Source organism: Grampus griseus (assembly GCF_964374135.1).
Source record: "Grampus griseus genome assembly, chromosome: 9".
NCBI lineage: Eukaryota > Metazoa > Chordata > Mammalia > Artiodactyla > Delphinidae > Grampus > Grampus griseus.
Genome location: NC_139003.1, coordinates 80,350,856 through 80,375,217, shown reverse-complemented (window position 1 = coordinate 80,375,217; position 24,362 = coordinate 80,350,856). Strand labels below are relative to the sequence as shown.

At 36.8% G+C, this 24,362-nt stretch overlaps 1 protein-coding gene across 6 annotated transcripts in view; it reads right to left on the bottom strand.

Moving 5' to 3' along the window:
- Positions 1-24,362, bottom strand: part of CACNA2D1 (calcium voltage-gated channel auxiliary subunit alpha2delta 1) — a 512,068-nt gene that overhangs the window by 469,950 nt on the left and 17,756 nt on the right. Inside the window, exon 1 of one of the 6 annotated variants that reach the window (XM_082661689.1) lies at positions 13,399-13,534. The exons of 4 other annotated variants lie outside the window; for them this stretch is intronic. The gene's annotated coding sequence lies outside the window, so the exon portion shown is untranslated. Of the gene's footprint in view, positions 1-13,398; positions 13,535-24,362 lie in introns of those variants that run through there. One more of the 6 variants, XM_082661690.1, reaches the window with a different exon arrangement.

Below are 24,362 nucleotides of genomic sequence, written 5' to 3'. Positions count from 1 at the left end.
AAAAGCCTACAAATAATAAATGATGGAGAGAGTGTGGAGAAAAGGGAAACCTGTTGGTGGGAAGGTAAACTGGTGCAGCCACTATGGAAAATACTATGGAGGTTCCTTAAAAAACTAAAAATAGAGCTACCATATGATCCTGCAATCCCACTCCTGGACATATATCTAGAGAAAACCGTAATTCGAAAAGATACATGCACCCCAATGTTCACTGCAGCACTATTTACAATAGCCAAGACATGGAAGCAACCTAAATGTCCATCGACAGAGGAATGGATAAAGAAGATGTATATATTTATAATGGAATATTACTCAGCCATAAAAAAGAATGAAATAATGTCATTTGCAGCAACATGGATGGACCTAGAGATTATCATGCTAAGTGAAGTAAGCCAGGCAGAGAAAGACAAATATTGTATGATATCACTTATATGTGGGATCGAAAAAATGATACAAATGAACTTATTTTCAAAACAGAAATAGGCACACAGCCACAGAAAACAAACTTATGGTTACCAAAGGGGAAAGGCAGGGGGGAGGGACAAAATAGGAGTTTGGGATTAACATATACACACTACTATATATAAAGTAGATAACTCACAAGGACCTACTGTATAGCACAGGGAACGGTACTCAATATTTCTTCCTTTTCTTAATATATTTATAGGCTTTATATATTTGTGCTTATGATGATATTCTTAGATTGTGATTATTCTTAACAACAATATTCATTTTGCCTAGAATTGAGCATTTGAAAATGTAGACATCTATGTTGATGGAGCCCACAAACTAGTGGAGAAACACAAAGGCAAAGCAGTGATAACAATATAATGCAATAAGGGTTTTAATGAGGTACTTGAACAAAGAGCAATATTAGTACAGAAGGTAACAACTAAGTTCTTCTGCCGGCCAAATTTACTGAATGTATATTGCCATATTATAGAATGTGCTAAGCCTATATGAGGTCATTTAATCATCATTGCCATGTTCTGTGATAGGCGCTTACATACCATAGATGAGTAGAGAGGTTAAATAACTTACCAAAGTAACACAGTAGTGGGTCAAGATGCATAGCACTTACTAGAAAAGACTTTAAACTGCGTCTTGAAAGATGAAATGTTTCTCAATAGGTGATAAAAGCGGAAAAGAGCAAGCCGGTGGTGGGAATAAAATGACTAACAGCCAATAGTCATGACTATGTGAACAGGCTGGTGAGAGGCACCAGTGGGACAGGATTGGACAGACGGAGAGAGTGGCCGAGGACAAAGCCTCATAAAGAGGCTGCTTCCAACTGCTTTTTTACCTAAATATCTATAGGTGAAGTCATTCCTTAAACATTACATCTATAGGAAACTCAGGTTAAACCACAACTATCAACATACAAGAAAGGACTCAGTAGCCTTACAGCTCCGGTCCTAATAAACAGTTAGGACAGAGAGACTTACAGAGGGTGAAGAAGAAAGAACACTGAGCTGAGAGAGAAGGATCATGACCTCTTCATGATTTTTAATCGCAGAGAATCAGCTTATTTACCCCTCCTATCGTTTAACTGTCTTTGCCCCAGTACAAACATTATTCCATTTACAGAAGCTTATTTTAACAATATAGTTTTCAAGTCAGAGTTTGTGTGCATGTTTTAATTCTTTATTATTAATTATGTGTTGAACCATTTATTATTACATAAATATATGCATGTGTACATATGCGTGTGTATGTATCTCTTCACACTACTATACCCAGAGACGTAATATGCTGCTAATAGACACAATGAATAAAATAAGTAACATTTTAGAATTGCTCTGCTCATTTCTGAGTGAGGTTTTACTAGAAAATCACTGTAGTTTCCCTCTTTCCTTCTTTTCTCCTATCCTCCCTTCCTTCCATCTGTCCTTTTTTCTTTTCTTCCTTCTTTTGTTCATCCTTTTGCTCTTTCATTCTTTCTTTGAATTATAAGTTGGGAGATATTTTGATATTGGAACAGAAAACCTTCTACAATTAACTCACCAATTCAAATCTAAACAACACAGTCAGTCACCAAAATCTTGCTGGACTATTATTGTGAAATGGAGTAAAGTTTTCAGTCACATAAAAGTCACAATCAACATGAAAAGGCACTCTTGCTTCTACTCAATTCTATTTGTCTATGTTGTGATTTAACAAAGCTTTGTGTTTTAAATAGCTATGTAGGAATTGAACTGTTCTCACAAGATAGTAAAAGAATTTAGAAAAAAATACTGTTAACAACAAAACAACTTTAGGTTTACATTTCCCTTTTATAAACTGATTGGTGAAACTTTTATATTACAGTTTTAATTCACTATTTGTAAATGGGTGAAAACTAAGAAGCTGCATCTCCCATCTCACCTTTTCTTTCCATTTTATACCCTCCATCTCAAAAAGACAAAAAAGCCCAAAATGAGGCACTTGAGAGTTATCATTACAATTCGTACCCAGAGTCTCTAAAATTAAATGTACCTAAACCATCACAGAGACCCTCTACATTTAAGTCACCAACCCACATTCTTCCAATTTTCCAGGTTTATAGCATCACTCATTCATTTATTCAGCCAACTTTTTTTGATACCTAAGATATGCCAGCTAATGTGTTAGGCATTAGAAATAAAAGGTAAATAAACCATTCATTCAATATGTTGACCACAAAATCCAGAAGAGAAATATTTTCTTCCCTACTTACTGAAAAATAGCCTTAGACATCATTCTAACCAACTTGGGTGTCATTCCCACCACCGTCATGAGGGATGGGATTGCACTGACTAGCATGGAATCAGGGCTCACCTAAGCTATGTGGAGACCACATAGTGGGGGAAAACTGGAATGAATGCTGGGGAAGCAATCCCAGTGTCCTGCTCAATTGCCTTCCAAGACTGACGTGGTTATTATTATTCCATTTCCCTGAAGGAAATTATTTTTTAAAAACCATAGCAAAGAAAAAAATATTTATCTGTGATTTATGGACTTTTTAAGACTGATTAAGCTTCCAACATCACCCAAATCCAACCACACTCTCTTGCCAGATGTAGTGACAATGGAAATATTCAAGCTCTATGAGAATATATATTAATACTGTAAATATGGAATAGTTTTTGTAGGTGTGAAGGGATAAAATCTAGTGCAGTAAACTGAGAATTCAGTTCCTTCCCCCTTTCTCAGCCCTCCACCCCCAATACTTAACACTGAGTCAGTAGTCAAAGGAGGACACCAAAGTACACAGATGCAAGAGTCAAATTCTTGGATGAGAGTTCTAAATAAGTTCTTGAAACCCTGGCCAAGAGAGACATGTAAGTGGCTGACAGAGGCCAGTGACCTGAAGGAACCTCAGGGCTGCAGTGAGGGGCACAGAGAGCGACATGTGCAGGAACATGCATATCTAAGGATCTGCAGTAGGGACAGAGGCCAAAACAGACTCGCTTCATTTCAAAGGATACTAGAAGAAATCTTCCTTTCCAAAGCCTAGAAACGACTTAGGCCTGCCTTAGATCTCAAACTGCCACCCCTAGTTCAAATGGGTTAGTGAACAATCCTCTCAAATTGATGGAAGTTAGTTGTAAGTAACCAGCTTAAGTTCTCTACTATCATGCTTAAGGCTCAAATTTAAAATAAAGTTCAATTATAGGTGAATAAATTTCGTTTTATCTCCCGCATGCTTGCTTTTTTATGCATCACAGAACATTCACTTAAAGCCAAACTAATTCTACAGTTGGCACCATGAGATAACTTAAAACTAACTCGTTATTTCTCAGTCAGTACTACTAATTTTACACTCGGAAAAGAAACCCATGAACCTATCTGCCCTATGTCTCACGTAGTTTCTCTCTCTGGTGTCAACAGAAAAGGTATTTGCTAGACCAGTGAAGTCCAGAGAGAACAGTGATTTGCCAGATATGGTCCATCGCATCACTGAGAATTTAGGGTTAGGTTTCAGCATTTGTTGCTGTCACTCAAATACTAAATCTATATTTACATGGGGCAGTAAGTGGAGATTTAAAGAGAAGAATCCAAAGCATCCAAGATACTTTCCTGTTCTGACTTAGCTGCTTTTGAGAATTACTCTCATGGAGCTAGAGTTTTTCAAAACTAGTTAAATAAAACCGTATTGGTGTTATAATAAATTCTGTTGAGGTAAAAGGGGAGGGTTGGCAAAAAACATTGATTTTAATCTTTACCACCTTTTTAATTATCTGACTAGTCACTTCATGTCACTGTTCGTGAGGATTCTGAACATTAAGTATGATCAGTGTTGAAATACACCAAGTGCTCTCGATATACAAGTGCAGATGTATGTCTAATACAGGGAAAAGTAACATGAAAATAATAGACCGTTAATACGCGTTACATTTAAATGTATTAAAATTTAAATATAAAATTTAAATATGAAATTGTATATTAAAATTAGGCAGAATGGTCTAAAAAAGACAGAATTAAGGTTTAAAATCAATATATAAATTGAGGTATACAGATAAGTTAAATTTATGTGAACAGAATCATATTTCTAAAATTGGGGAAATTATTTACAACTAAAGAAAATACAACATCCCTGCCCCCCCCCCCAAAAAAAACACCCAAAACGAAAAACAAAACCTGGATAGAGCTATAGGAGTCAGTCAGTAGGAAAATAAAGGACAAAGTCTAGGAATTCACAGTATGGTTCAGCGTCCGGTAGCAATGTTGTCTGTGGAATTCATAAGGGGATTCCAAAGAACATGGCTTAGCATGTATTATACACCACAAATTATCAAGTCTGTACAATGGGAACCATTTCTCAAGTGTGGGGATTAGAATCTGAATGGTGTTTGTCAGAAGACATTCCCCAACCTACCATCAAAGAGTGTAACATCCTCAACTCCTCCCACCTTTGGGGGATTCTCGTGCTACACGTAAAAGGTATAGGATGTTGATAATGAGGGAGGCTATGCACATGTGGGGGCAGAAGGGACATGGGAATATTCTGTATTATCTTTCTCTCAATTTTGCTGTGAACATAAAACTATTCTAAAATATAAAGTCTTTTAAAAAAAATTCTAATTTTGGAGAAAACCTGGCTGAGAAATCATACCTTTGATGTTTATCACACTGCTTTTTTTCTGTAAATCCTTATATATTTTAATCATGGAAGCTTTTTTTTTTTATCTCACTACTTTAGTTTCTTTTTTAAATTTTATTTTATTTTTTTATATATCAGGTTCTTATTCGTTATCTATTTTATACACATTAGTGTATACGTGTCCATCTCAATCTCCCAATTTATCCCACCACCCCCAGCCCGGCGCTTACCCCCTTAGTGTCCGTACATTTGTTCTCTCCATCTATGTCTCTATTTCTGGCATGCAAACCAGTTCATCTGTACCATTTATCTAGATTCCACATATATGTGTTTATATACAATATTTGTTTTTCTTTCTGACTTAGTTCACTCTGTATGACAGTCTCTAGATCCATCCACATCTCTACAAATGACCCAATTTCATTCCTTTTTATGGCTGAGTAATATTCCATTGTATATATATATATACCACAACTTCTTTATCCATTCATCTGTCGATGGGCATTTAGGTTCCTTCCATGACCCGGCTACTATAAAGAGTGCTTCAATGAACATTGGGGTGCATGTGTCTTTTTGAATTATGGTTTTCTCTGGGTACATGCCCAGTAGTGGGATTGCTGCGTCATATGGTGATTCTATTTTTAGTATTTTAAGGAACCTCCATACTGTTCTCCATAGTGGCTGTATCAATTTACATTCCCACCAACAGTGCAAGAGGGTTGCTTTTTTTCTCCACACCCTCTAAAGCATTTGCTGTTTGTACATTTTCTGATGATGCCCATTCTAACCGGAGTGCGGTAATATCTCACTGTGGGCTTGATTTGCATTTCTCTAATAGATGTTGAGAAGCTTTTGATGTGCCTCTTGGCCATCTGTATGTCTTCTTTGGAGAAATGTCTATTTAGGTCTTCTGCCCATTTTTGGATTGGGTTGTTTGTTTTTTTTTTAACATTGAGCTGTATCAGCTATTTATATATTTAGAAGATTAATCCTTTGTCCGTTAATTCATTTGCAAATATTTTCTCCCATTCTGAGGGTTGTCTTTTCGTCTTTATAGTTTCCTTTGCTATGCAAAAGCTTTTAAGTTTCAATAGATCCCATTTGTTTATTTTTGGTTTTATTTCCATTACTCTGGGAGGTGGGTCAAAAAACATCTTGCTGTGATTTATGTCAAAGAGTGTTCTTCCTATGCTTTCTTCTAAGAGTTTTATAGTGTCCAGTCTTACATTTAGGTCTTTAATCCATTTTGAGTTTATTTTTGTGTATGGTGTTAGGGAGTGTTCTAATATCATTCTATTATATGTAACTGTCCAGTTCTCCCAGCACCACTTATTGAAGAGACTGTCTTTTCTCCATTGTATATCCTTGCCTCGTTTGTCATAGATTAGTTGACCATAGGTGAGTGGGGTTATCTCTGGGCTTTCCATCCTATTCCACTGATCTATATTTCTGTTTTTCTTCCAGTACCACATTGTCTTGATTACTGTAGCTTTGTAATACAGTCTGAAGTCAGGGAATTTGATTCCTCCAGCTCCGTTTTTTTCCCTCAAAATTGCTTCGGCTCTTTGTGGTCTTTTGTGTCTCCATACAAATAGTGAAATTTTTTGTTCTAGTACTGTAAAAAATGCCATTGGTAATTTGATAGGGATTGCATTGAACCTGTAGATTGCTTTGGGTAGTATACTCATTTTCACAATATTAATTCTTCCAATCCAAGAACATGGTATATCTCTCCATCTGTTTGTGTCATCTTTGATTTCTTTCATCAGTGTACTATACTTTTCTGAGTACAGATTTTTACCTTCTTAGGTAGGTTTATTCCTAGGTATTTTATTCTTTTTGTTGCAATGGTGAATGGGATTGTTTTCTTAATTTCTCTTTCTGCTCTTTTGTTGTTAGTGTATAGGAATGCAAGAGATTTCTGTGCATTAATTTTGTATCATGCAATTTTACCAAATTCATTGATTAACTCTAGTAGTTTTCTGGTGGCATCCTTAGGATTCTCTGTGTAGAGTATCATGTTATGAGCAAAGAGTGACAGTTTTAATTATTCTTTTCCAATTTGTATTCCTTTACTTTCTTTTTCTTCTCTGATTGCTGTGGCTAGGGCTTCCAAAACTATCTTGAGTAACAGTGGCAAGAGTGGATATCCTTGTCTTGTTTCTGATCTTAGGGTAAATGCTTTCAGTTTTTCACCACTGAGAATGATGTCTGCTGTGGGTTTGTCATACATGGTCTTTATTATGTTGAGGTAGGTTCCCTCTATGCCCACTTTCTAGAGAGTTTTTATCATGAATGGGTGTTGAATTTTGTCAAAAGCATTTTCTGCATCTAATGAGATGATCATATGGTTATTATTCTTCAATTTGTTAATATGGTGTATCATACTGATTGATTTGCATATATTGAAGAATCCTTGCACCCCTGGGATAAATCCACTTGATCATGGTGTATGAACCTTTTAATATGTTATTGGATTCCATTTGCTAGTATTTTGTTGAGGATCTTTGCATCTATATGCATCAGTGATAATGGTCTATAATTTTCTTTTTCTGTAGTATCTTTGTCAGGTTTTGGTATCAGGGTGATGGTGGCCTCATAGAATGAGTTTGGGAGTGTTCCTTCCCCTGCAATTTTTTGGAAGAGTTTGAGAAGGATGGGTATTAGTTTTTCTCTAAATGTTTGACAGAATTCACCTGTGATGCCATCTGGTCCTGGACATTTGTTTGTTGGAAGATTTTTAATCACAGCTTCAATGTCATTACTTGTGATTGGTCTGTTCATATTTTCTATTTCTTCCTGGCTCAGTACTAGAATGCTACACCTTTCTAAGCATTTGTCCATTTCTTCCAGGTTGTCCATTTTATTGGCATAGAGTTGCTTGTTGTAACTGTTGTGACTTCTCCTTTTTCATTTCTCTGTTGTAACTTCTCCTTTTTCATTTCTAATTTCCTTAATTTGAGTCCTTTCTCTCTATTTCTTGATGAGTTTGGCTAAAGGTTTACCAATTTTGTTTATCTTCTCAAAGAACCAGCTTTGTTTTATTGATCTTTGCTATTGTTTTCTTTGTTTCTATTTCATTTATTTCTGCTCTGACCTTTATTGATTTCTTTCCTTCTGCTAACTTTGGGCTTTGTTTTTCTTTCTCTAGTTCCTCTAGGTGTAACATTAGATTGTTTATTTGAGATTTTTCTTGTTTCTTGAGGTAGGCTTGTATAGCTATAAACTTCCCTCTTAGAACTGCTTTTGCTGCATCCCATACATGATGGATCATTGTGTTTTCACTGTCATTTGTCTCTAGGTATTTTTTGATTTCCTCTTTGATTTCTTCAGTGATCTCTTGGTTATTTACTAACGTATTGTTTAGCCTCCATGTGTTTTTTATGTTTTTTCCCCCAGTAATTTATATCTAATCTCATAGTGTTGTGGTCAGAAAAAAAGCGTGATATAATTTCAATTTTCTTAAATTTACCAAGGCTTGATTTGTGACCCAAGATGTGATCTATCCTGGAGAATGTTCCATGCGCACTTGAGAAGAAAGTGTAATCTGCTGTTTTGGGATGGAATCTCCTATAAATATCAATTAAACCTATCTGGTTTATTGTGTCATTTAAAGCTTCTGTTTCCTTATTTATTTTCTGTCTGGATGATCTGTCCATTGGTGTAAATGAGGTGTTAAATTCCGCCACTAATACTGTGTTACTGCCGATTTCCTCTTTTAGAGCTGTTAGCATTTGCCTTACATATTGAAGTGCGCCTATGTTGGGTGCATATATGTTTATAATTGTTTTATCTTCTTCTTGGATTGATCCCTTGATCATCATGTAGTGTCCTTCCATGTCTCTTGTAACATTATTTTAAAGTCTATTTTATCTGATATTAGGATTGCTACTAGAGCTTTCTTTGGATTTCCATTTGCATGGAATACCTTTTCCATCCCCTCACTTTCAGTCTGTATGTGTCCCTAGGTCTAAAGTGGGTCTCTTGTAGACAGCATATACATGGGTCTTGTTTTTATATACATTCAGTGAGCCTGTGTCTTTTGGTTGGAGCATTTAATCCATTCACATTTAAGGTAATTATCGATATGTATGTTCCAATTACCATTTTCTTAATTATTTTGGGTTTGTTTTTGTAGGTCCTTTTCTTCTCTTCTGCTTCCCACTTAGAGAAGTTCTTTTAGCATTTGTTGTAGAGCTGGTTTGGTCGTGCTAAATTCTCTTAGCTTTTGCTTGTCTGTAAAGCTTTTGATATCTCTGTCGAATCTGAATGAGATCCTTGCTGAGTAGAGTAATCTTGGTTGTACGTTCTTCCCTTTCATCCCTTTAAGTATATCATGCCACTCCATTCCTGCTTGTAGAGTTTCTGCTGAGAAATCAGCTGTCAACCTTATGGGAGTTCCCTTGGATGTTATTTTCGTTTTCCCTTCTTGCTTTTAATAATTTTTCTTTGTCTTTAATTTTTGTCAATTTGATTACTATGTGTCTCAGCGTGTTTCTACTTGGGTTTATCCTATCTGGGACTCTCTGTGCTTCCTGGACTTGGGTGGCTATTTCCTTTCCCATGTTAGGGAAGTTTTCAACTATAATCTCTTCAAATATTTTCTCAAGTCCTTTCTCTCTCTCTTCTCCTCCTGGGACGCCTATAATGAGAATGTTGGTGCATTTAATGTTGTCCCAGAGGTCACTCAGAGTGTCTTCGTTTCTTTTCATTCCTTATTCTTTATTCTGTTCCACAGCAGTGAATTCCACCATTCTGTCTTCCAGGTCACTTATCCGTTCTTCTGCCTCAGTTATTCTGCTATTGATTCCTTCTAGTGTAGTTTTCATTTCAGTTATTATATTGCTCATCTCTGTTTGTTTGGTCCTTAATTCTTCTAGGTCTTTGTTAATCATTTCGTGCATCTTTTCGATCTTTACCTCCATGCTTTTTCCAAGGTCCTGGATCAGCTTCACTATCATTATTCTGAATTCTTTTTCTGGAAGGTTGCCTATCTCCACTTCATTTAGTTGTTTTTCTGGGGTTTTATCTTCTTCCTTCATCTGGTACATAGTCCTCTGCCTTTTCATTTTGTCTATGTCTGTGAATGTGGTTTTCGACCCATAGGCTGCAGGACTGTAGTTCCTCTTGCTCCTGCTGTCTGCCCTCTGGTGGATGAGGCTATCTAAGAGGCTTGTGCATGCTTCCTGATGGGAGGGACTGGAGGTGGGTAGGGCTGGGTGCTCCTCTTGTGGGCAGAGCTCAGTAAAACATTAATTCAATTGTCTGCTGATGGGTGGGGCTGGGTTCCCTCCCTGTTGGTTGTTTGGCCTGAGGCGACCCAACACTGGAGACTACCTGGGCTCTTTGGTGAGGCTAATGACAGACTCTGGGAGGGCTCACGCACCAATGAGTACTTCCCAGATCTTCTGCTGCCAGTGTCCTTTTCCCCACGGTGAGCCACAGCCACCCCCCGCCTCTGCAGGAGACCCTCCAACACTACCAGGTAGGTCTGGTTCAGTCTCCCCTGAGGTCACTGCTCCTTGCCCTGGGTCTCGATGCACACACTACTTTGTGTGTGCACTCCAAGAGTGGAGTCTCTGTTTCTCCCAGTCCTGTTGAAGTCCTGCAATCAAATCCCGCTAGCCTCAAAGTCTGATTCTCTCGAAATTCCTCCTCCCATTGCCAGACTCCCAAGTTGGGAAGCCTGACGTGGGGCTCAGAACCTTCACTCCAGTGGGTGGACTTCTGTGGTATAAGTGTTCTCCAGTGTGTGAGTCACCCACCCAGTGGTTATGGGACTTGACTTTATTGTGATTGCGCCCCGCCTACCATCTCTTTGTGGCTTCTCCTTTGTCTTTGGATGTGGGGTATCTATTTTGGTGAGTTCCAGTGTCTTTCTATTGATGACTGTTCAGCAGTTAGTTGTGATTCCAGTGCTCTCTCAAGAGGGAGTGAGCACACGTCCTGCTACTCTGCCATCTTGAACCAATCTCTGTCTCACTACTTTGTTACTTTTAGACTTTCCACACTTTCTTATCAACCTTACCAGTTAATCAGTTTTAAAATTTTTTTCAGTAATTATAATAAATTAACAGTTATGTTTAAGCAATTTCACATCTTTGCTGAGTGAATAGATGGGAAATTTTAAAATGTCACCCAGACCAATACTTCTGATTCTGTCCTGACTATTCCTACTTTTCTCATATTTATCATGTAACTAAATTCTGCCCACTCTTCCTTTATATTATTTCTTCTTTCCATCCTTCCATTTTTTTGACCCCTTGAGTTGAAATCACCTGGACCACTACAAAAGCCTTGGTGATCCCTGTATTGACTTCTTCCCCTGGAACCCATCATTGTTGCAACTGGGCACACAAAAACACCAATACGGACCCAATTATACAATAGGCTGGTTCAACAATAAGATATGTAAAGGGCAGATGCTGTGTCTTATTTCTCTTTATCTCCAAGGTGTAGCACAGTGTATTACACAAAGAGAGTTCTAGATTAAAAGCACTCATTAATGCAACTCCACTCCCAGGGACTAAATACTGTGCAGAACACAATATGTATTCAATAAATAGTTTCTGAATGAATAAGCATTTTTACTGAACTAATATAACCTACATATCTTTGCTAGATTAGCCTTCTAAATACGTAAAATATGTTCCCCCTTCAAAAATCTTCAATGGCTGCCCACTTCCATCAGGCTGAAATCCATTCAAGGCATTCCACCTCCCAGCCTCTCCCTTGCACCTTCCTTTTGTCTCTTCTCATTATTCCTTTATAGAAGGCAATACGGCAGAGTTGAAAGGCCACTGCTTTTGATATCAGAATAGCTACTGAATTATGTATGAATCTTGACTTGATGACTTACTAATGTATGATATTACAAACTCTTTGAACCTCACATTTTACTAAATAAAAGTAATTAATACCTGGCAGAAGTTGTAAACATAATAATCAAAATGCACCTAGCAGACAGGGCACACAAAGGAAAAATTGTATGAACTCTGCTCCCATTACAATAACAGTCCTTTTTCGATCAGACTGTATACTCTTAACCTTAGTTTAGTATATTCCTCGTGCTAATCTGAAACAGGGAAATTCAACCTACTATACTTGCACCTAAATCCCGTTCATTCTGTAAGGCCAACTCAAAAGCTACTCTATCTTAGATAAACATCATATTCAAGTACCAAGCAGTTGTAAACACAAGGGGTAATCAGCTAAGTAAGTGTGGTCCCAACATAATGTTTTTCAATGAGAAGAAATTATCTACAGGGGAAGACCAGATAGGTCTAAATTAGCGATCTGAAGGCACCAACAATTGTTCACTATCAGTTTCTAACTGAGGCTTTAAAAGAAAATCTGTGATGGGGAGGACTGCAAACCAACAACTTGGTAAACTTTACAAGTGTCATACTTTCTATGAACTCTCCATGACCACATGAGCTCAGAGTTGTTACTCTTTCTGCCTTCACTATAGCACTATTGTACACTGCTGTGAGGCACACATAGCTTTGGAATGTTAATTACTTCTTAAGTTGTATCTATTAGTTCCCCAGCTCCCAAATTCCTTCAGAACAAACAAAATGCCAGATCCTTTAGTCTTTCCATCAGTGTCTTCTACATAGTAGGTATTCAACAAATATCTGAAATGACTATCATGTGTAGATTATCAAGCAATGAAAGACTTGTGGAGTTTTTTTTTAAATTAATGCTAGTGCATTTTAAAATGTTATTTCCTACAAATCATGCAAGCCAAATATAACTGGTTGTATATAATTCTGAAAGCACCTTACACAGGTCTCCAGTTTTTAAAATACGTTATTTCTTCTAACAGTTCTTAATACAGGACACTGACATACAAAGTGAAGTATGGTACCCAAAATGATGTAGATATTGGCAAAAGCAGAACTAACTGCTGTTGCATTCTCTAAGTCAGTGGTTCTCAACACTGGGTACACAATAAAATCATCTGGAGAGATTTTTTTTTTTTTAGATACCAATGCCAAGCCAATTACTATCGTCTCTAGGGTAGGACTTAAGCACTGGTAATTTCTGAAAACTTCCCAGGTGATTCAAATATGCATCTGTGCTTAAAACCACTGTATCTCTCTTAATTCCAATGAACAACACGAATTGCTGACAGTTCCTGAGAAAGTCATTGTCCAAGATCTCTTCTGCCCACTATTGCTTCCTGGGCTTTAAATATTTAAGTATTTGAAACAGATATTCTTTATTAAGTATTGTCCTACCACTCCTGCACCACTATCTACCCAACACCCTTTCATTCTGATTACCTCAGCCTTAAGAAGAAAGTAATGCATGTTAACAGTCAGAAAAATTACCTCTCTTATGAGCTCAGTGGGTGAAGAAGCAAACTACATCAGGGTGGCTGATGACAGGTGACTGGCTGCGACACTGAGGAAGTCCCTCACACCTGTCAAGGGAAGCAAACACTGCAAGAGAGAGGGCGAGTCAGACAGAGCAGGCTCATAAGAGCAAACAGTGCTCCAACTGCTGTTGGCAGAGCTCTAAAAATAAAACTACAAAAGCACTGGGAAGGCAGAATGAATTCTTAACACTTGCTCTCTTCTATTTTAGTCCCTTACGAAGCAGGTGACTTCGGAACCAAGCGAGTCTTTTAACTTTCTATATCCCTCACTTTCAGAAATGATCCTCAGTTATGTTGTCATGACTGAATTCATTCCAACTATTTCAAGTTCATAATCATAAAGAGAATCTTTTTTAATCTTTCAAGACTGTTCTCTCTCAGGATTACACTCTAAAATAAGCTTCTTTGATATTCATTTGCCTATTTTACTTTGAAGATTTCTTTCACATGTATTATTCTGAGGAAAAAATGTTTATCCATTAATATTTTATGTATTCTTTTTGGGACTCATGTTTAAGAAGCAAGAGTTAAAAGAGTCATTAATGTATCCAGAGAAATAGCAGTTTAAATGTCCTCCATTAAAAAAATCACTGGGCTAGAGAAAGCAAAACTATAGACTTTCTAATAACATATTCAGTGACCCAAATAAGGTCATCCTTATTTTCAATGCTATTTTAAATGCTTGGTCTAGGGCAGTTCTGTATGAGAAGGTAACACAATGCTGAGGCCGAGAGCAAGTTTGGAATCAGATCAGAGTTTTATCCCCTGTCCCACTGTTACTACCTATGTGTTCTGGAACAGGTTATTCACCTGCTCAAAACCTCAGCTGCTTCTTCACTTATAAAAGAGGAAAATAATGTCTATCCCTGTTTTATAGGGTTGAGGTCAGAATTAAATAAGACAATATAAGTAGAACACTAGCTTACTGCCTGGCCCCTAGCACTCAATAAATACTACCAATAATGGTTACTGCTAACAATAAATTACTATTCCATAAGCAGCTGACGATCCAACCATCAAGAAGCAATGTTATTTAAAATGTTGTTGATATTTTTAAATAGGCAAATACTATCAATATTTTTATCTAACAATCCAAAATCTCAAAGCCTTTTTTCTAGACAGGCTTGCCTCTTCCCGTTTTCCTGGCACATACAGCATAATGTAATAGGGGTAGATAATACCTCGGGGAATTTTTTTTCCTGAGTAGTAAACTTTGCTGGAGGAAATTCTGCATTTTGGTACATTTGTCACAACAGGCATGTACTACAGATGTCTACATTTGAAGAAAAGTTGAAATTATTTCATAGAAATTGAGAGTGCCTCAAAATGCTCAACTCCTAACCTCAAGCCCAAACTAAAACTACACACACACACACACACACACACACACACAATTATCTATATTTGCAGATCCCAGAAAAATCCTGATGCATGGTAAGTCATTATCACTTTACCTAAATCTCAAACAATGTCATTGAGTTGCCGCCCACCAAGGTGTCACTGAACCCATGAGAAGTCATTTTAAAAAGTAAACTTTGATCAGAAGTCTGGCCTCATCTCACAGGCATCACCCCTGGACTCTTGATCAGTCTTCCCAGAGACTATTCAGGGCTTCAATTACACATTTGTATTTGTGTTTGAAGCTATCTGTGCCCTGTTTAAACCATTTCCACTGGTCTGGTTCTCAAAGAAGATAGAAACCAGTTGTTAATATTGTGAGTACTCATTTTATTTTTGAAATATATACTGTTCCTTCTTACCTTACTCTTTAGACCAGAAATCATCGATTCTTGCTATAAATGAAGAAAATTATGCAGAAACCTATGTTAAAAAGAATACTTGAAATTTAGAAGGTCCATTTAGAGTAAACATCATATACCTCCCTTGAGATTAAGAAAACATTATGTTAAACTCAGAATTAATTTAAGTATCTCCCAAGTTGTTTCAGATATAAAATGATGAGGAAAAAAGCTCTGAATTGCTTATGAACTAGTGTAATAAGTATTAACAGTCTGATGAAAGTAAGGTATTTAGCTTGCTAAATTATTTTAACTATAATCATTGTGTCTATTTGAACTAGTTCGCATATCTATTTGTATTTGTTATATAAACTAAACAGATTTATAGACTACATTAGTATTTCTTGGATAACTTCTCTGAGCAGTTCTTAACTGGATATTTCTCAATCACTTTTTTTTTCTTTTTGACTGAGGAACCACTTTTATGTCTGTTCAAAAGAAGCATTGTATTGATTTATTAATTTTTCCCTCTATAATAACTAACGTTTGCCCAAAGAAAAATGGGTCATCAGCAAGTTTATTTCTATTCGTGTCCTGATTTCTCAGCCAAAGAAGCGATGTGTCTGCATTTTCAGACCTGGGCTGAGACTGTTTCTTCAGAAGTCTTCCCATCTCTGCCTGGCTGCACGTGTCTCATTCTTATGACCAACAACTCCCTGAGGACAATGGCTGACACTGGGTTTGGCTCTACAGCCCCACTGTTCCTTAGAAAAATAAATGGAGTTTATTCTACTGGATGCATATGGAAAAGTTGAGTTTTTTTTAAATTCTTCATTACAATCAAAACACTTGTTAACCCAAAATAATCTAGAAAAAGTAAAATTAAAATAAAGCTTTAAAATAGTAGATGTTAATGTTTAGTAAGTATTAAATATTGTTATAACTATCCTATGAATTACCTAAGGTATGAACTTGTTCAATGCCTTTGTTTCTTCACGGACTAACATACTGCCTAGCCCATGATTGGCAATGCTTAATTAAATTATTCTACTAATCTAATTAGTATATATATTATATATACAAATATATATACATATATGCCTATATTATATAGATGCATATACATATGAGATACATGATGTGCATGTGCATCTATAGATACAATGTATATTTACAGATACATATACACTGAATAGTTTACTAATGAGGATATATTATCATGGATAACATTTATAACTTAATCTATATGCCAGAATTTTAACCAATGAAATACGAGAATAATAAACCAAGATATAACTGTAACACAGTCAGAATTTTAAAATTATAGCATACAAATGCTGGTGTCTAAACAACATGGTGTCTATACTGCATTTCAAACATAAGATGGGCGCAGAAAAAGCAAGGTTCTGAAACGGAGTCCCACTACCAACCTTAATGGTGCATTTAATGTTATACAAATCCACCACACTGGTTTAAATGAGGGAAATGAACAGTCTAAGATCACATGTCAATATTGTGCTCTAGGGCTTCCCTGGTGGCTCAGTGGTTAAGAATCCACCTGCCAATGCAAGGGACACAGGTTCTAGCCCTGGTCCGGGAAAATCCCACATGCCACGGAGCAGCTAAGCCTGTGTGCCACAACTACTGAGCCGCGCTCTAGAGACTGCGAGCCCCAACTATTGAGCCCCAGTGCCATAGCTACTGAAGCCTGCATGCCTAGAGCCTGTGCTCCGCAACAAGAGAAGCCACTGGAATGAGAAGCCCATGCACTGCAACGAAGTCCCAACGCAGCCAAAAATAAATAAGTTTTAAAAAAAAATTGTGCTCTAGAGTTTGTTCAAATTATTCCAAAATACTGCCACATTTTAATGTCACGATAACACAATGAACTCAGTAAGACAGAGCATTTGAATGCATTTTACTGATGAGGAAACGGAAACTGAGGTATCAAGCACTGTACCCATGGGCCCACAGCTAGCACGAAAGCCAAAGTCACAACTGACACCTACACACATATTATACAGCTGGTTATTGGAAGCATCAAACAAGCCAGGAAAAATTACTAGCGGAAAGAACTACTAAACATAACTACAATAATGAAATACTGAGTATTAATTTGTGGGAAGCAAGAGTAGCAATGAGTGTCAGAAGCACATATCAAGCATCTATCCAGGGAGGCCAGGGTGCAAATAACATCAAGTCCTGAAAGAGGATACACACAGTATTGATTCAGCGTACGAGGGATTTTGATCCATTCTAGGGAGGTGCATGTGTCCAGAATGTTTATTGTAAAAATGTTTTTTTCAAGAAGGTGAACATAGTACCAGCACTGATAGCTCACAGTGAGCATGACCTCTGATTCTATGAGACTGTACACCCTGGGAGCATACACCTCTGTGACACTGTGTGTTTAACGTTCCGGCTCTAGCCATCCATTTATGTTTATAATCACATCATCAACATTCTACAAATGTACACAGTAACAAATTCATACTTTTCTAACTTAAAATGTCCCGAAGTAGAAGGTACTATTATTACATTATCTTATTTTATAAGAAGAAATAAAAGCTTTCCAATTTGGCCTCTTTTTTTTTTTTTTTAATTAAACTAATCTTTAAAAGCCTCTTTATTTCTTGGGAAGTCTGCCTGGCAAGAATCATCCTATTCATCCATCACATATTTTTCCAAACCTGGAGCAGGCCAATTGGTGCTGTGCCAGAGAGGAGTACAGGACATAATAATATCAGATAAAAGTCTCTCTTTGTAAGAGAAATGCCCTGGACGTGAAGACTAGGAGGTGCGTCAAACTCCCTACAATTTTTGCCCCTAAGACCTCAAAGATAAGCTACGTTGCATAAATCTTGATTCTAGTCAGGTAGGTTATGCACGAGTCTTATCCACTGCACAGGCTGTGTAGGAATATGCAACAGCAGTCTTTGAATATTTTTCTTTAGCTTAAATGTACTGCACCTCATCTTTGGAAAAATCAGGTTCATTAGTTCAATCTAAATTCTTTACAAGTGAAAAAAATATCCAGAAGACAAGCAAGATAGCAGGGTCAGTGTGTGTGCAGGGTTAGTACGTGCAAAAGACCATTGGGAATATAAATATACGAAGTATTCATAGCTAAATGTTCTAAATGAATTATTTTTAATGATGTCTCATTTAAAATGCAACCACATTAATAATTATGGTATCTTATGACAATCTGACCCACCAGGTCTTAAATGACTGAATGTGATGTCCTGAGCATACCAGCAGAGCAGCTCAGACATGGGGTCCGTTCCAGCATGCTGGGGCTGCCCTAACAAAGCCCACAAACTGGGTGGCACAGAACAGAAATATATCGTCTCACGGTTCTGAGGGCTCAAAGTCCTAGATCAAGGTGTCAGCAGAGCCATGCTTCCTCTGGAGGCACTAGGGAAGATCTGCCCTATGCCTCTCTCCTAGTTTCTGATAGGTCCTTGGCTTGCGGAAGCGTAACTCCAATCGTCACATAGTGCCGTCCCTGTGTGTGTGTGTGTGTGTGTGTGTGTTAGGGTCCAAATTTTCCCTATCTATATGGATATTTGTCATATTGGATTACGGCCCACCCTACTCCAGTATGACCTAATTCAAATTAATTACATCTGCAAAGACCCCATTTTCAAATAAGGTCATATTCTGAGGCAAGGGTGGTTAGAATTTCAACATATGAATTTTGGGAGAACACAAGTCAACCTAAAATCGTGTCCTGTGCTGGGACTCAAAAGCAGTCTCACAAGTAATGCATAAATTAGGACTGTTCTTCACATTAATAGTTTGCATAACTTGGTAATTCACAACTGTTTAAAAAGTCTAAACTAATACTGTGTAATATATAATAAATACTCCATTTCTTAATGTTTAAAGGAAAGAGTATACCCAAGATATTGAAGAAGCTAGAACGAGTATGTCTCAATCATTGCATTTTTTTAGAGTTAAGATATCCACAATCCAGACGTATGTATGGAAGTGTATAAATACTCAAATATTTCTACTGTTACATATACATATTAATAATATATCATCTAAATTTCATAACAGTGACACCATAAACTGGAATACACAGTATGGCATACTGGTGATATACCCTGAGCTCAGGGTGATCATATAATTTGGTGTCTGAACCTGGACATTTGTGAGAGTGAAGGGGCATTATTAACAGCTACGCTGCATAACAGGCAGAAACCAAAAGCATCCTGGTCAAACCCAACACGAGGATAAGCAAAAGAGCTGGGCTGAAATAAAACGCTGGAAGGCATAGGATACCTTTTCCTCCATTTGTGTGTAGCTGAGAAAGGGAAAGGCAGTGATTATTCTGCTCCAGCATGAATACCTAAAAGAAGGGAGAAAGTATGTGGAAATGCACTAGATTTTGTATAGTTTGAGAGTGTAATATATTTATGTTTTGTTAATAAAATGATATGCATGAGAAAAGTATGAAAGTGGACAATATAAAAAGGAGATACTAATCGCATAAAAGGGGATCTTTCTAGCCTCCCCTAAATTGATCAGAGTAGAATGGATCTGAAGTACTTCAAGAGCCCCATTTAAGTCCAATCAACTAAAGAGGTCAACTATTCATATTATTTTTTTTTTTAACAGACAGAAGAAAAAGAAGCAGAGAAATTACTTTTGACTGAACAACAGAAAAACAGAGTATCTTGGACCAGAGATTCTGGGTTTCCATTTTCCCTCGAGAAATAGCATTCCCTTGTAACCAATGTAGACAGTGATCCCTAGGATAACTGTTTCTATACTACACCACTTTGTGTTGCCATTCTTGTAAGTGCACTGTCCTAAAAGAGAACAAACAGCATGTAGCTGTTCTCCATTTACAGAAAAAGTAGATGAGCAGAAACACGTGGTATTCTTTTCCTTACTCATCAAGATATTTTTGGTGTGTGATCAGTTCACACCAGCCCTATAAAATTTCAAAGTTCCATATAAGACAGAGCACTATATAATACACTTACAAATAAAGCTCAGTAGTACGGTGACTTTGTTGCAAAAGTGCTGGTATTCTTTCGGAGTCTCTGTTAATTGTTCTCCCCTGAAAAAAATGGAGCACTTTCAACCAAGAAAAATCTTCATTAGTTTACTATGCAGCTTTCCCAGGTGAAACAAATACCCCTATCAAGAGTGTGTGTCCTTGTTAATTAGTTTCCCCACAGGCCACCCTGGCAGCTATCCAGCATTTCTGTTATCTACAAAGCATTTTATCCAGTGTGCACAAGGACAGGAGAGATTGTCTCATTTCCGCTCCAGACCCAGCAGGAAAGAGCAGACACCAGTATGCTTCTGTTAAAGACATGTTTCACTACAAAATTTTCCTTCAGGAAATTCAGAGATCTCCAGGAACAGGAGAATTTTACCCCTGCACATTTGACTATATGTTAAATAATTATACTTCCTGCTTCACCAAGCACTAAATTTAACAGCTTAATTTAGAAAATATTTTGAACTAGCTAACTTACCCTTTTTAATAGCACACTTATTATCAGGGATTAATGAATACAACTCACTGATGCGACAAAACGTTAGCAAAATGCAAACACCACGTAAGCATTGTGGGAGAGAACCGGAAATACACATCACTGGCAAAAGGAACACATATCAGGGGCCAATTTATTGTGTTGATTCCATCTAGGTCAGTGGTTCTCAACCAGGAGCGATTTTGTACCCCAGCAGACACATAACGATGTCTGGAGATATTTTTTATCATCATGACTTGGGAAGGAGTTGCTACTCGCCTCTAACAGGGTAAAGACCAAACTGCAGGACAGACCCTCATCACAAATAACTGTCTGGTCCAAAATGCCAATACTGCCAGCTTGAGAAACCCAGCCTTAGATTGTGTGGGAAAATTAGTGGTTTTATTTTATAAATTCCATGTGGTAATATTATCTTTCCTAGGTGCATTTTAATAGACTTTAACAGTTATTTTCAGTGAAGTTTCTCTGATTTGATTTTTCTAACTTGTCAAAATTATAATTCTGAATTGCTCCCAAATACTATAAAATTATTATGAAATGCTAAAAAAATACTATAAAATTAAAATTAAGCAGTCTAGCCTTTATCATGCTGTGTCTGAATTTAGGAGAAACCACGATTGGTAAGAAATATAAATGAATTAAAACTGAACTGCATGTAATATTGATTGAGGATTCCAAAACCTCTTAATTTCCAGTTTTCACCCCATAACCAACTCGTGATTTTGTTTTCTTTATAAAACACTGCTTTTAACCCACCACATCATGAAGGCCAGAAACAGAACCATGCTCACTGAAAGATAAAAGCATGAGAAACGGTTCCAGAAGTGTACCTAAATGAATGTAAAGAGGAAATCTAGTGCTCTCTCTTAAAAAATGCCAGAATATCTTCTCTCTGATATACTTTACAGAATAAATGCTTTAAGTGTTTTGAGGTTCTTGTTTCCAAATTTTAAACAACAACAACAATTTTGCAGAGTACTTGTCTTTGATAAATTTGTATTATGTTTTACGTGGAGCAGATTTTCAACCTTCAATTCAGAATGACATAAAACAGAAAAATCAGAACAGGAAAAAAAAAAACCACATCAGGCCACAATTTAACATTGGTTGTATCACTTAGTTCTTGAAGTATGGTAATTCAATTATCCTTTATACTTCTTCAAGTGCATGTCCTTCAAAACATCTTTGTCTTTTTTATCCAACCATCTTCCCCTCTTAATCTACCACACTGGTGTCCCACTATCCATAATTTTATAAAATAGCACTCTTGCTTTATTATCATAAAATACCACATATATCCAGAATAGTTCTATACTGGCTAAGTCCTGCTTCTTATCACCACTTTATTATGTGCCACTGATAACTATCTTCAATGATGACTTCAGAATAGTATCAGGCGTTCTAAGGGGTAGTATCTGAAGTTAGATAGAAAACCCCAAGAAATCATGCTTTCACAACTTTTTCCAGGACTATGGCAAGACACTGGCGAGCACACTTTCAGTAGAAGAAAGCCCAAATGTTCTTCTTCTGACACACTGTTTGGCAGCTGCAATCACAAAGTCTAAACAGAACTACAGAAAAATCCTCTCGAAAACTATGGTTTGCATTTATATGGTCTACGTATTCAGGATTTATCAGTGCTAATAAACTCTCTTTAAAATGACATTTCTAGGAAGATTCTGTTTATCTAAGGGTTTGGGAAATAAGAGGTCCTTTGAATTTTTTTTTAAGTGGGCAGGGGTCTCAAATCATGGATGGAGCATAAAACCAAGGAAGAGCTTGTGTATACCTGTTCCATCAGGAAGGGAGTAAATACAGTGGTAGAGGGATAGGGAAAGAGAGGGAGATGCACACAAAGCCACAGTTGGTGACTGCCTCTAATACCACTAAATATGATGCCATGTCAATTCTAGGATGCTCACCTGGAGATAGGGCTGGCTCAGATTTAATCAGATCGTGTATGCATGGGTGTGCCTTAATTCGCAATCTAATTAAAAACTGGGGATGCTCAGGGAAGAGGAAGAACCATGCAGAGACTTGCATTTCCAGACCACCTAAGGTCAATAGAATAACCTCACAGATTAAAAAAAAAAAAATTCCACGAAGCAGCAAGGTTTTGGTTGCCTTTTTCATATAGTCTTTTTTTTCCTCTCTGAGATCTTTTTAATTAATTTTTATTGGAGTATAGTTGCTTTACAATGCTGTGTTAGTTTCTGCTGTGTAAAGTGAATCCGTTATACGTATACATATATCCACTCTTTTCTAGATTTCCTTCCCATTTAGGTCACCACAGATCACTGAGCAGGGTTCCCTGTGCTCAACAGTAGGCTCTCATTAGTTATCTATTTTACTTCATACAGTCTTTAACCTTCTATTTTACTTCATACAGTCTTTAACCTTATTTTCCCTTCCTGTTTTTCCTTGTAGCTCTAAGAAACAGGCCTAACTAACCCCTAACCAAAGTTGTTCACAAAAAAGATAATACTTTATTTTCAGATGTGACATTTATAAGACAATGACATCTGGCTCTAAATTCTCACCCTAATTTTGGCCAAATTGCAAATATATTAAATTACATTAAAATATTCATGTATGAGGGTCATCTTGCCAAGATATTTTAAATGATATGCACATAAAATGTAATAATATTTTATTGCAATAATTAACTATAATGGGTACCAGGGTGTTGGATAATTTCCATTAGTAAGATTTCAGCTGATTTCTTAGAATCATGGCCTTTGTAATGTGCTAAACTGAACATTCTCTTTCTTAAAGAAATCTTTCTTCAAACAACATAGAAACAGCTATAATTTTTACTATGTACAATCCATGAAGTTAGAAGAAAATTTGTCAACAAGGTATTTTTTTGTGCGCTTATCCTGAAAGTCACTTAAAAGGGATAGCTGTTCTGAGAAGTTTAGCAAGAGTGTGTCTAGCACTGTTAATATGGGTATTGTTCTTGACCTGACATCCTATTAGCTGGAAGATGCAGCATCTTTATAAAAAGATCTAATTTAATTTGGTTTGTTTTAAGTGACCCGCTAAAGAACAGAGTTAGAACCCTTCAAGAGATTCTTAAAACATATAATTCTGATTTTTTAGGAAACTAGTTTATCTCAACAGTCTGGAAAAACTCTATAAAAATCCATGAGACAATCGTTCAGGAATAAGTGTATATACACAGATATTACTCAGAAGTACTGCATGGGAAAAGCATAAAATAAAGAGCAGATAATCTTGTTGTACCAGTCTATTGATATAATTTAATATGCCTCAGTTTCGTTAGGTAAAATCCTACATGCAACTTAAGAACATCTTTGGCAACAGACGGTCAGAAAAATCTCTCCTCGAACCAACAGGAAATAAAAATATTCTTCGTCCAAAAAAGTCAAGTTTTTTTTAATACATTTCAACTTCAAAGTGCACAGATGCTGAAGGAGAAAGTGGACTCTACAAAATGAAAAAGTTCTGCAATTCACACTACTTACTAAGTGAACATTTGAACCGAAGGTAAATGGCACATTCCGTTCTTTGAAAAAATCTTTTAATTGCCTTTTGCAAGAATCGTTATGTTTGATTCTGGATGTGTTTCAATTCAGTGAGAGAGTTTATACTTCTATACTTTGGCAGACACTCTGAGATCTGAGATATGGGTGGAGATT